The sequence below is a fragment of the Bemisia tabaci genome, chromosome 4, assembly GCF_918797505.1.
Source record: "Bemisia tabaci chromosome 4, PGI_BMITA_v3".
NCBI lineage: Eukaryota > Metazoa > Arthropoda > Insecta > Hemiptera > Aleyrodidae > Bemisia > Bemisia tabaci.
In genome coordinates this window covers 29473283-29485306 of record NC_092796.1, presented here as the reverse complement: position 1 = coordinate 29485306, position 12024 = coordinate 29473283, and the positions used below count along the sequence as shown (strand labels likewise).

At 39.9% G+C, this 12024-nt stretch overlaps 1 protein-coding gene across 5 annotated transcripts in view; it reads right to left on the bottom strand.

Moving 5' to 3' along the window:
* Sol1 overlaps positions 1-12024 on the bottom strand; it is a 307494-nt gene that overhangs the window by 175788 nt on the left and 119682 nt on the right. The gene's annotated exons all lie outside the window — the stretch shown is intronic.

Sequence of the window (12024 nt, the reverse complement as noted above, 5' to 3'; positions counted from 1 at the left end):
TCAATCGCATCAAGTCCCGACTTTGTGCCACACAGTGGGTTTTAACTAAATCTAATTAAGAAAATGAAAGTCCCCATGTCTGAAAGCGGAAAAGTACAGCGAAACACCTCAGGAAAACATCCCCGCTGAAAAGAAAATCATTCGTTGGGCCGTTTTTTTTTTTTGCCCCCCCAAAGCCAAAATGGCGGCAGATATGCGCCGCCGCGGGGTGCAAATGTTACAACTCCCTCAAAATGTCAAGTGACACATCGATTCTTATGTAATTTTGGTCGTAGAATCCGAATATGATGTCAGAAATCCCTCACGACTAAAAAGGATCGCGCAAATTCAAAATGGCGGCCAAAAATAGGCCCCGGAGTAAAAATTCTCAATTCCAGCTTTTGGTGACGAGTGAGATGTCTTTTTCTATGTTTTTTGGGTCATAGGATCCAAATTTGAGGTCAAAAATTCCCTTCTGGCCGACAGGGATCCTTCAAATCCAAAATTGCTTCCATTTTGGGGCTGACATATTATTTCCGAGAGATGCGTATAGTCGAGTGAGGTGTCTTTTTACATGTTTTTTGGACCACATGATCAGAAACTGGGATCCAAACTGTGTCCCTGTGGGCCGGAAGGTAAGATTTGTCCCTTAGCACCTTGATTGTAACGTTTTGCTAGCTGTGTATACAATTAATTTGTACTCCGGTTGTCATTTTTCTTGAATTCGTCTATATTTTCTTGAAAAGAAGATTGTTTTTGTTTTGTTCCTATTTCTCTTGCGGTAGTTTTTTTGTGAAGCAGGGGACTATAGCCCCTGCTAGGCAAAAAGCTCAAACATTATTTGTAAGAATAGCTGAGCACTCTTGGTGTGGTTGGCGCCGTTCTAACAGTGAAATTCTGAGTTTTTATTTAAATAGTTGATAAAAACGTTACAATCAAGGTGCTAAGGGACAAATCTTACCTTCCGGCCCACAGGGACACAGTTTGGATCCCAGTTTCTGATCATGTGGTCCAAAAAACATGTAAAAAGACACCTCACTCGACTATACGCGTCTTTCGGAAATAATATGTCAGCCCCAAAATGGAAGCAATTTTGGATTTGAAGGATCCCTGTCGGCCAGAAGGGAATTTTTGACCTCAAATTTGGATCCTATGACCCAAAAAACATAGAAAAAGACATCTCACTCGTCACCAAAAGCTGGAATTGAGAATTTTTACTCCGGGGCCTATTTTTGGCCGCCATTTTGAATTTGCGCGATCCCTATTAGTCGTGAGGGATTTCTGACCTCATATTCGGATTCTACAACCAAAATTACATAAGAATCGATGTGTCACTTGACATTTTGAGGGAGTTGTAACATTTGCACCCCGCGGCGGCGCATATCTGCCGCCATTTTGGCTTTGGGGGGGCAAAAAAAAAAAAAACGGCCCAACGAATGATTTTCTTTTCAGCGGGGATGTTTTCCTGAGGTGTTTCGCTGTACTTTTCCGCTTTCAGACATGGGGACTTTCATTTTCTTAATTAGATTTAGTTAAAACCCACTGTGGCCACTTATCGTTGAAATCGATTCACTTTGAGTTTCCATTTTGACGAGTGGAGACAGCGCTTATCACCTGAGACCCCATGAAAAAATCAATTTAATGAGATGATCCATAGAAATGAAAAGTCTTTTCCTCTCGAAAGCCTAGCAGAGTCTTAGGCTCCGAGAGGGAAAATGAATTCGAAGAGGGTTGGGAGATTGGCATTTGACAAGAACAAAGTTTGGGAACGGCTTTTCCTCGCGGCGAGTACTGGCGACACGAAACGCGAGCGACACCTAAAAATGCCTGTTCACCACTGAGACCGAACCAATCGGAAGAGAGCAACTTTTCGGTTCGTTTTGAGTCGGAGCGCTGACATCCTGCTGGAAATAACTTCCGATCAAATCTCCTCCCTCGTCATACATTTAAGCTAGTATTAATTGAAAAGTTTCATCGAAACCTGCCTTTCCGTCCGCGCTCAAGCGATACAGTTTTTGCCCCTCCTCCACCCCTCCTCCCCCATCACGTAGCCGATCCATCGGCGAGAGTTCGAATGGGTGGGGGGTGGGGGCGATGCGAAAGCGATAGCCAATTGAAAGAAGCGGTTTACTCGTTTACTCGTAAAAGTAATTTTACTGTAAAGCTAACAGACCTATCGAATTTAATTGATTAGTTTTTGGTTTATGAAACCTGCTGGCAACAATACGGAAGTAACACGAGGACAGAGTTTGACATAAAAGCACCGAGTAGCAGCAAGTTCGAACGGAGAGGAAGGAGCTAAAGTCATACACCTCCGTAAGATTCAATGTTAAGGGCGACGTTAGACGACTATTTTCTGTTCAAAAATATAGTCGCAACCCAGGGTGTTTAGCAATTTCAGAAGAAAATTTTCTCGACGTTTCCCCGATTTCCCCAACTAAAATTGTCAAAAAACCGAGAAAAGTTTAAAAATTCCCTAACAGGCGGGAAAAAAAAATCCCGACATTTCTCTGTCAGAAATGGGAAATATTCCTAATTTTTCGACACGGTTGAACCGATTTGATGTAAGTAAGAATTTTTTCATGTTTTAGGAATATAACGTAATAATTAGAGCAAAATACATGGTGTCTAAAATTGTGCGAGGTATTTTTGCTTCATTTTTAAAATTTAATAAACACCAACAGAAATTCTGGTAAGAATTTTGGTAGAAATCTTCGTAAGAGTAGAATTCGCGAAACGTTTTCCGAAAAATTCGTGTTTATTTATTTCCCTGCCGATTCCATGAAACGAAAATCGCTTGGAAAATTAGAATCTCTGACATTCCGAATCCTTCATTTCCCTGGCACAAAAAAATTCTCTGGAATCTCCATGTTTTCCCGGTCGCTAGACACCCTGCAACCGAATACATCAAGTTCTGAACTTGACTTGACTATTGAAAGCAATCGATGAAAGAGGAGGATACAACCCGGTGTATAACACGAAGGAAATGCGCCTTATGAACACTCGAGTGTTGTAAAACCCTTTGGTAAAAATATATCTATTTTTAGGGAAGGTATGAAAATTATCCGCCAAAAGTTTCAGATAATTCAGCTCAAATTACGAACGAAATTATCCGAAAAATCGGAAGCAAAATATTCGCACGTCTCTCAGAAAATTCATCTTTCATCGAACGAAATCCGCCAACGTTCGAAGGCTGTTAGGTTGCTTTTCCTCAAAGCGCACAGTGGATCAAGTCAATAGGAGAGGTCGGACGAAATTTGGAAACTTTAAAAGCTTATAACTCCGTGCATACAAAATTTTAAGGTTCTAATCGTGGTTCCATCGGATTTCTCGTGAAATTTTCAGCCGAAAGTTCTCCTTAAAATTTAAAATGTGACGAAATAAACATCGAAATTTCCAGTATCAGTCAAAAATTGTAAGTCTGACCTCTCTGATTGACTCGATCCACTGTGAGGCGGCAGCATCGACATTGCCCGGAAAAATTCGACTGATCTCAGAAAATTCATCTTTCATCGAACGAAATCCGCCAACGTTCGAAGGCTGTTACGTTGCTTTTCCTCAAAGCGCACAGTGGATCAAGTCAATAGGAGAGGTCGGACGAAATTTGGAAACTTTAAAAGCTTATAACTCCGTGCATACAAAATTTTAAGGTTCTAATCGTGGTTCCATCGGTTTCCTCGTGAAATTTTCAGCCGAAAGTTCTCCTTAAAATTTAAAATGTGACGAAATAAACATCGAAATTTCCAGTATCAGTCAAAAATTGTAAGTCCGACCTTTCTGATTGACTCGATCCACTGTGAGGCGGCAGCATCGGCATTGTCCGGAGAAGTTACGTAAACTCGGAGATCATGAAATAATAATTTTGCGATTTCAAAGGATCCTTGTTCCTGTCTGGCTAATAGAAATGTTGCGTCTTAATTATGATAAGAACTTGTGGAAAGGGGTAAAGGATCATAATATGATGTTAGTGCCTCCACCATTGCTCGGCCGTCATGCCGCTCCGTTATCCTTATTATCCGCCGGCTAAGGGTTCTATTTTAATTCCAAGTTTTTATGCGTTTACTTCGCTCCAACTTTTATTATCCCTTCGGGAGTATTGTAACTTACCCTCCACATTTTATTTAATTCCTTTATGCCGGAGGATTCCAGATTGAATCTCACGATTCTCCGAGCTCTCGTTTCTTGGAAGACTTGCCACCCCACTCAATTGCAATATGGCTGTCTTAATTCTTTGTTTCTACACGATTTAAACGGGATCACGAGTTGCATTCATATCCGCTGAGAGAACTGTTTTATGTATAATAGCAATTAGTACCCGACGCGGCGATGAGATGCTACGTTTGTCTTTGAATTTGAAGTAAATGTTTGAGACTGTTTCCTTATGCGGTCAACACACTGAGATTACTGCGCGACCAGTCAAAATTAGGGGGCTAAGCCCCCTAAGGGCATTTTGCGCCCTTTAAGGTCCGCCTCACGGGCTTGTGTGACTAAAGGACTCTATGCACGGACCCCCCAAATTTGCCCGTTTCAAAAGTTAACGAAATTCATACCAGTGATAGAGAGGCACTTCCGGTCTCCAAATCCGGGGTTGGTTTAGTCCCCAGCCCCCCGAGTGCGACGTTGCCATTTTTTAAAGTTGAAACATGTTAAACCCCATAACTTTTGAGCAATTAAAGATACGGAGGTGCGGTTTGTTTGAGTCGATAGAACATAAAAAGAGCTATCATTTCGTATATAGTTTTGATCCATTGTTGCCAAATTTACCCCAAAATCGACAATTTTTCGATTTTTTCAAGGTGCAAAAATACGGTTAACCTAAAAAAGTCGGTATTGGGACACCACGTAGGAAAATAAAAAACACGCGTAATTAAAGCCCTTAATGTGAGCTTTCCAACGGTATATCGGTTTTTCCGGGGAAACGATTCTGTCGCGAGATACAGGCCTTCAAAGTCCGACTTGGCGTACTTTTTGGAGGTCCCGCGTCATTCGCACCTCAAAAAATTAGTATTGTGAACGCTGGCAGAAAAACGAAACTCACATGTAATGAAAGCTATTTATGTGAGCTTTTCAACGGTATATCGGTTTTCCGGGGAAACGAATCTCAGGGATTGTGTTATAAAGGAGATATGATACATAGAAATGGATCCGTTGTCTCTGAGATTCCATTGAAGTTGTATGTTTAATATTCGTTTAAAATTTGGTAATATACAGTTGGCAGTATGAGTCAGGTTCGTCTCTATATCTGCATCTCTCTCTGCATATCTACATCTGACTCTCCCTGCTCGCCGCTGCATGAACGGCAGCCTACTTTCATAAAAATTCCCCTGTTTCACGTAATATTCAATAGGACCTGAACTGCTACAACGAACATTCAAGGCATTTATCTCGCGACAAAAATTTTTCCTCGGAAAAACCAACATACCGTTGGAAAGCCCATACAAAGGGCTTTCATTACGTGTAATTTTCATTTTCCTATGGACGTGCGCAGTACTGATTTTTTGAGGTGCGAATGACGGGGGACCTCAAAAAGTACGCCAAGTCGGACTTTGAAGGCCTGTATCTCGCGATAGAATCGTTTCCCCGGAAAAACCGATATACCGTTGAAAAGCTCACATAAATAGCTTTCATTACATGTGAGTTTCGTTTTTCTGCCAGCGTTCACAATACTAATTTTTTGAGGTGCGAATGACGCGGGACCTCCAAAAAGTACGCCAAGTCGGACTTTGAAGGCCTGTATCTCGCGACAGAATCGTTTCCCCGGAAAAACCGATATACCGTTGGAAAGCTCACATTAAGGGCTTTAATTACGCGTGTTTTTTATTTTCCTACGTGGTGTCCCAATACCGACTTTTTTAGGTTAACCGTATTTTTGCACCTTGAAAAAATCGAAAAATTGTCGATTTTGGGGTAAATTTGGCAACAATGGATCAAAACTATATACGAAATGATAGCTCTTTTTATGTTCTATCGACTCAAACAAACCGCACCTCCGTATCTTTAATTGCTCAAAAGTTATGGGGTTTAACATGTTTCAACTTTAAAAAATGGCAACGTCGCACTCGGGGGGCTGGGGACTAAACCAACCCCGGATTTGGAGACCGGAAGTGCCTCTCTATCACTGGTATGAATTTCGTTAACTTTTGAAACGGGCAAATTTGGGGGGTCCGTGCATAGAGTCCTTTGTATACAGTGGGATTATCTAATGACTATATCCCATTAGTAGCCGCTAACACCATGAAAATCAACCCGGTTGATCTTCCGAACAAAAATGAACATTTATATTGTTTAAATGGACTGTCAAATTTAAAATTTTCGAATTTGAATCGACCCAGTAGAACACTCAGCTGAACTGTGACAAAAAATAAAAATTAACATTGCTTAGATGGGAGAATTTTACACATTTACCGCGTAATATATGTACAAACATTTGGGTCATACTTCCAAAATCCCGCTCATATTTTTAATCATTATTTATATTCATGTAAAAACATTTAATACTCAGTAGTTTTGTTAATTAATAAAAGATAAAAAAAAACTTCCAAAATCTTATTAAGACGCGCTTATTTCAAGACAATCACCTGTCAATAGGCGCAAAAATCACGAAAGTAGGCCTGATAGAACACCAGAACTAAGCGTTATCAAAAATGAAAATTTAGGAGGCTTAAGAGCTTATAGTATAAAAGAGAGAGAAAGAGAAGCAAAAAGTATGGTTTTCCCCCCTTTTTTTTCTCCAATATGTTTCCTACTTTACTTTCTTGTGTACTTATTACCTAAGAGCTAGAGAAGTAATTCTGTAACTTAATTTATCGTGCCTTACAGCCAAATAATTGCTTTCAAGTCAATAAATCTGATAAACTACAACCGCGTTTATGAGTAATCGTGTCTCATAGAAAATCAATTTTCAAATTTGAATCGTGAACAAGAGCAAATGAATTTTCGAAACAGTTCAAGTTACTTACTGCGGGTTGATTATTGAAATTGATAGACAAAGACAAAGAAGACAAAAAAGATTTGGAGGGGTCCTATTGGTAGAGGCGGGTGGTTGTAATGGACAAAGGAGGTTAGTAATAGACTAACTAACGGCAACCCACGAGAGACCCGACGGTTAGTCTATCATTTTCCCCCTTAGTCTATGAGAACCACCCATTTCAACCAATAGGATTGCTTTATACCCCCTCTGTCTTCTTTGTCTATAACTTTGTCTATAAATTTCAATAATCGGCCCGCTGCACCCTGTAAATAGACCGAGAACATAGGAAAACGCTTGAGCTCGCCGCCTTTTGACTTAACGAAGAGCTCTAATGTAAAAGGGAAGGCAAGATGAACAGAGATGTCCGGCCTTCTCTTATTCTGGCACAAATTCCTCGGACCCCGGCATCAGGAGTGCTCCCCAGGGTAAAATAAGAACTGCCTTTTTGGATCAATAGAGAATTCTAATTGATTTGGATTAGTAGTCAGAGCGCGAGACGAGTAGCAGTCGTAAAAACCTTCAACTTGAGAAATAAACGATAATGGAATCGACGGGTCCATTCAGGGATACTCGGGCCCTGGCCGTCCTTTTAACGTTTCCTTGTTTCTTATCAGGGTTTTTCAAATGCACGGCAATGGACCATTGGACAAGGTGCAGACTTATACGTAGTATTCACTCATCAAAATTTCATGAAGAATGCGAGTTGTACGAGCCAGGGTGTCTACTAAAAAAGGCTGGTCAGAAATCAGTACTTTTTCAGTACATCCCCGACAAGTTCAGTATCTTCTCAACAGAAAAATACAGTACTTTTTTAGTACCTTCATTTAACGAAATTCTAAAAATTTCCAAAATGTGAAATTCTCGCTTGAATTACAACAAAAATGACGCAGACGCAAAATTTTATTGGTGGCTTGAAGATTAATTGAGTGCACAATTGCTATCTCGCAGCCAAATACAACTCTAAGAATCAACACGCAGGGGATTGCATACTTCTCAGGCTTTGTTAAAAAACTCGCGTATTATGAAGGAAAAAATGTCGGACCCTCCTGCGGAATTTCCACGCTTTTCCAGTTCGCTTCAGTGGAGAAAGGGCATCACCATTTCCATGCCACCCCTGATAGCGCGAGGTGCTTCCTATGGTAAAAACCATGAGTAAGAGCACCAAATGGGATATTCAATATTGTCATTGAACACGCATGATACTAAGACTGTAAAAATGGCAGCACTTGGCGGTTTTTGTGATTGAGAGGTGTATGCACCGAAGTTTCAAAATTCTCTTTTCTCGCCCGATTTCTTCGTTCTTCCTTTAGTGTGACAATAGCCTCATTACAGATGTACATAGAACATTGATTCATTTTTTCAAACAATCGAAGAACTATCGAAGGCATCAAGTTTTTCAAGTTTTTCATCTCTCAAAACTTGACATCAAGTGGTCACACCCTTCTTCGAGTGACCCGCAGCCTGATTGTTGAAATTTCAGTTGGCTGTGTCGGCAAAATAAGACAAAACATAGCTCTATCTGCGCCGTGTAATACATCGATTTTCGATTCTTGTCGTGCCGACATAAATTTCAACAATCGGGCTGCTATTAATTTTGCTCCTTAACCTATTACTCCCGAATGGCTAGAGTTATATGGGTACGGAGTAGGACCTACTATATTTGCGGATTAACTGCGATCTTAGTCCAGTGGTAGATCCAGAGATTTGACAACTATGGCTTTCCTCAAGATAAACCTGTGCTGAAAAATCGATTCTTGTCTGAGCACCGACTCCGCTGAGAATCGATACATTTCCATAGGTTTCAATGGAGAAAAAATGCTGGATTCGCCAATAGTTTTTACGGAGCGGATGTCATTTTCTGTTTATATCACTTGGGTTTCGGGAATGAACTAGGTCCCGGATTTGGCTCCTAGGTTTATGACAAAACACGTTTACATCGCCTAGGTCAATTCATTGACTGTAGCGGTCATAATTACGGTAATTAAAATTATAATTATATTAATCTCATATGAAATCAGTTGGGAAATTGTTCGAATTATCCCAATAAAAGAATAATTGAGCACGAGAAGTCAGCGCTCAGATAAGACAGAAATATTTAGCCAATATTTGTAACAATATTATTTTGATATTTACGCAAACATTGGGCCAATATTGAGCCAATGTTAAAAGTGTACACATATTTCCTTTTGGCATAAATACTGTGCCAATACTTTAACATACTTTGAAAATATTTTTATAATATTTTGGGAAAACAAATTATTTTTAAAAACACTAAATAAAGATTCTTTGAATATTTTTTTAAAAAATAATATTGATTAAAATATTATCAAAATATTGTCAGTATTGTGTAAATATTGCGACAATACTGACAATATTTGCCCAATATTGTAAAAATATTATGTCTTATCTGGGGCGCACTTCTCATCAAAATTTATTTTTCCACGTTGAGGATAAACCAATGAGTGCAAGGCAACGGCTTCAACTATTGTTCATTTCCGTTCCCGTTTTTCATTTCTTTTAAGTCCGAGTGCTCTTAATTGGCAGCCGAGTTCCGTTTTCAAAGACTTTGCTCAACGAGAGTAACGCAATCACCAGAGCCAAGTGCCCGGAAAAGCCTTGGCTCATGATTTGTTTCCGCGGGCTTTGACGTTGCCATCAAGCAGCCACTCATAAAATGAAAATTAATTTAAATGCAATTTGCACTAAACGGTATAATAATAACATAGATCCTTCGCTGGAATAATGCGTCGCACAGTGGATCGAGTCAATTAGATAGGTAGGGCATGAGTTGTTTTTTACTAAACCTGCAAAGTTTGATGTTTATTTCGTCAAATTTTAAATTTCAAGGGGCGCTTGAAGAGGAAACTTTTACGAGAAAACCAATAAAATCACTTTCAAAACCTCAAGGTTTTGTATAAACGGGGTTTCAAGCGTTTAAAGTTTCCAAATTTTGTCCGACCTCTCCCATTGACTCGATCCCTTGTGCGTCGTTTCCCGGCTGAAGGAGCGTAACTTCATCCAGAGCTGCAAAATTGACAGAAACTTTTCAATTTTTCACAAGAATGTATCTGAGCAATTTATTTCAAAAATTGTGTCTAATTTTTACGTTGAATCAGTAAAGAAATCATTGTTCAAGAATGTTCAGTTAGAATTGTTCAAAATTCCCTGGGTAAAAATTACATTTGTGATTGGAAATTCGGCAACATCGGGATTTCCTTTCTTAAAACGCAAATTTCCCGGTAAATTTCTGAATATTCTCTTCATAATTTTTCAGATAATTTAGTTCACAATTTTACCTAAAGTTTCTGAAAATGTGAAGGAAAAGCATTCATAACTTTCCTCAAAAATGAACATTATATCAAAGGAAATTTGGCGACTATCGAATGTTCATACGGCGTTCTTCCTTAGCATGGCGGTACAGGTGATGGTTTCTGATGAGCCCGCTTTATTTAGATTTATGACATAGCTTATGATTACATGGTAAATTTTTGAAGTCTCCAATTTAAACAATGTAAATGTTTATCATTTGTCAGAATTCGTCTGAAAAATCCACCGCTCCAACAGTGGCGTGGCGTGAATTGCGATGTATCGATTGTTATGCCTTTTAAACCTATGGGAAAGGATCGATAAACAGTATGTTCGCAGCGAACACCTTAATAATCGATTCTTTACCATAGATTTAAATGGCATGACAATCGATACATCGCAATTCACGTCACGCCACTGCGCGCCAATTTCATGATTTATGCGGCTATCGATGGGACACAGTCCCTAGATAAGCCATGAGTCCGCTCTTTTTTATTAACTGAAGGGGTCAAGGAGCGTGTCTTAGGGGGTTGGACTGAGTAGCGGTCAGGGGACGTATCAAATATCGAGAGACGTAGTCATTCCATCAATCTACTTCCCCGCGTTGCATCAGACACTCAGTTGACGTGTGTACTTTTTGCGACGCACACCTCGTTAGCAAAATAGAATTCCCAGATAAGTAACAAGATTCAGTTTATTCAGTGAAGAATTAATTTTTGAGGTTTCACCTGACTTCGACGACTATTCAAACCAAAAAAGAACTCTACGCATTGCGGCTCGAGCGTTGTAATACGTTTATCCTTTCGGTTCTCAAGGCTCATGTCGGAATGGATATAGGTCCTTTTTGATTTAAATACGTTTCTGTGGCCGCCTCGCGCGTGGACTCGTGGCGTGGAGCTTATCGTTTTTTGCGTGCAACCCACTTGCAACACGCGCTTCGTTTTCAGAAACCACTCTTGGACGTAGCGTGGCGTGGATTGCGATATATCGATTGTCATGCCATTTAAACCTATGGTAAAGAGTCGATTATTAAGGTGTTCGATGCGAACACCCTGTTTATCGATCCTTTTCCATAGGTTTAAACTGCACAACAATCGATATATCTCAATTCACGCCACGCCACTGGTGGATTTTTCCTCTTCACAAGCGTGACTAGTTTCCGCTGAATTTTTCCTCATACTCATCCACATCGATGGAGAAAGTTCCCTAAAACCCTGCTGTTTTACCAGCGGCCGGTGGCGTTGCGTGCTTTGCGATATATCGATCGATCTACCATTCAAACTAATGGAAAAGGATCGATAAACAGGGTGTTCGCAACGAAATTCTTAATAATCGATTCTTTACCACAGCTTTAAATGAGAAAATATCGATAATCGTTCTTTCCCCCCCATGCAATGCTATGAGTTTGTTCCTGACTTTAATACACTTCATACACTAAAGAGTTGTACATAACGAGTTTTACACAAAATGAATAATAAAGGGTCTTCAAAGGATTCTTTCAGACTAGAATACGCCTTATTTTTAAGTTTCATAATTTCAACTGGTTAATTAAGGAATATGTTGCCGGAACCTTCCCTGTACATCACTTTCAATTCGCTGCTCAAGGTGTTGAAAAACATGTCTGAGAGCTGTCTTTTCATTTAATCGTGTACATCAACATCCAGACCGTCCGCAAACAGACTGCTGAATAGTTGTTTCGGATAGAGTGTTCACTGTTGAGGCGCTTTGATCGAGAGGGCGCATCTTGCACGTGTTCGAAAGAGTATGAA